The following is a 2,404-nucleotide window of genomic DNA, read 5'->3' on the forward strand; positions in this document are numbered from 1 at the left end:
AAGGTGACTCTAAGGGTAAAAATGGTGATTTAATGTGCAAATCATAAATTTTTAGGGTATTTGGGTCTGTTCAGGCCGAGGCTGCTGTCGGTGCCCATGCCGGCGTCGTCGATGCCAGTGGATAGAAATTCATATTTTGATTTTCATATATTTCAATTTTCTTTGAATTTAATCCAAAGTATATTTAGAAATTTTTAACACTAATTTTCAACTTAAAATCATTTACAAACAAGTATTTTCATAAACAGCACCAAACTAACTCTTATATATGAAAATAGACTTTTTACATATACATTTTTCTAATCACATCTCCACATCCTTAAAGCAAACTAAATTATAAATCAGCATCACAATAAAGCCACAAGACTAGAAAGCTAACATAAAACTATACACAATCAAAGTCAATAGTGTTCTAAAGTAAAGTAAAGTAAATCAAATCCATATAATTACATTTAAAACATAAGTATTTTAAACTTGTATAGAGTCCAACTTCATCAATTATTCTGCCTCATCTTCAGTACTTTCTCCTCCTCTAATATCTCCCATAGATTGGTAATGGAAACACAGATTATAGAAGGGTCGGTACGAGAATTGATCAGTTGAATTTTCATCGATCAATCCATTTTTCTTTAACAGCTGCACCAATGTTGCTTCAATTATCATAGTATGATCAAAGTTCTCTTTCATCCTCCAGTCTAGGTGATCAAACGGGTAGTTAAGATTTTCTATTGCATTCATAATACTCTGAAGTTATCTTTCTATTTCCTTCATTTTCTTCTCTAAAGCTATTGAACTTCAAAGTGCTGGTGGCATTAATTATGTTGAAGCATGTGATGAATGATCCAAAATAACTTCTAATGCTTCATTTCCATTTCCAATATAATTGCCATCATTAGAAATCATGGGCTCCCAAGGCAGTAAAACTTTCTCCCAACTTTCATATGGAACATGAGATTGATTGCAAAGTTGGAAAATTTTGGAAGGATGCCCCAGTCCATATATTAGCCCATTCATAAAAATACCCATAAATGATTTGAAAATAATTGATCCCATATCAATGGGTTTTTCCATTTTAATGCAATAGTTTAAAATGACACTTTCTCTTGTAACTCTACTCATCTTCATGGTAGGGAGTAATTTTGTAAATATGAAGAAATGTCATTATTTTGATATTGGATTAAGCAATGAAGTACATAAAATAACGTATCTCTCATCTCTGATTTCCCAATTATCATTTTCATCCGTCAGAAAATTATATACATCTTGCATCATATATCTATCGTTAGGATAAAATTTGTATAATGATAGATTGGAATGTTTTTTATCATATACAAATCATTAATTCGAGTCGAAGTAAATGGTACAGCCTTACCTCAAACGAAGATGACTCCTTGGGTAATTCCATGTAAGTTAGCATAGAATTCCTTTACTACTGGTACTACAACTGCAGCAGTAGTGTAGCAAAGAACTTCCCAACGTCGTTGCACAATGATTTTCTCGATCTATGAACTTGGATTACTCAATCCATAATTGACAAATCCTCTCTCCTTGATAAGTATCTTCTTTGTGATAACTTTGTTGTATAATCTCTATGCTTCCAAATTGATAAACTTTATTCTATTGAAAACTCCAAACCTTGAAGTATTTCTAGAATTGGAAGCCATGGAATTCAAATTTAGGAAGTTTCTGGACTTTAGGAAGTTTCTGGACGTCCAAATTTAGGAAGTTTCTGGACGTCTAAGGTAATTCTTAGGACTTTAAAAACACCTCTGGACGGTTATTGAGGAGCGAAATCCTGCCAATGTCTGTTAACTTTGTCGTGCACATGAAAAACTGCTCAGGACGCCGTCGACACTCTCGATGGCGTTGTCTGCCCCATGGTCCATTAGGCGGGCGCCGTCCGCGCCAGAGGGCAAAATTGTGTCTTTTAATTTTTTTGTTCATTTGATTCCAAATTTTCCTTTAATACCAATATTTATCTTAATTTATGATATATAAAATTTTGTAGGATTCAAAAATACTATTATTTCCTAAGACAAAAATATACTTATTAAACAACATAGTAATATATAGATATATTGATACATATATATGGGTTGCCCCCCCACAAAGTGCTTGGTTTAACGTTGTTAGCCTAACGTACCATTGTTTAATCGGGATAACTTAACATTAAAACTTCTTTAAATTGTGGTATGTGTTTTTCATAATAATGTTTCAATCGATGCCTAATAACTTTAAATATCTTTCTAGTTTTAGGATCTTTAATAACAAGAGTTCCATAATGATAGGCTTTAATCACTTTAAATGGTCATAACCATCTGGATTTCAATTTTCTTGGAAATAATCTTAATCTTGTATTATATAATAGAACTTCTTGTCTAGGTTCAAACTTCTTCTTAATAAT

Source organism: Phalaenopsis equestris, unplaced genomic scaffold (genome assembly GCF_001263595.1).
Source record: "Phalaenopsis equestris unplaced genomic scaffold, ASM126359v1 Scaffold000200, whole genome shotgun sequence".
Classification (NCBI taxonomy): Eukaryota; Viridiplantae; Streptophyta; class Magnoliopsida; order Asparagales; family Orchidaceae; genus Phalaenopsis; species Phalaenopsis equestris.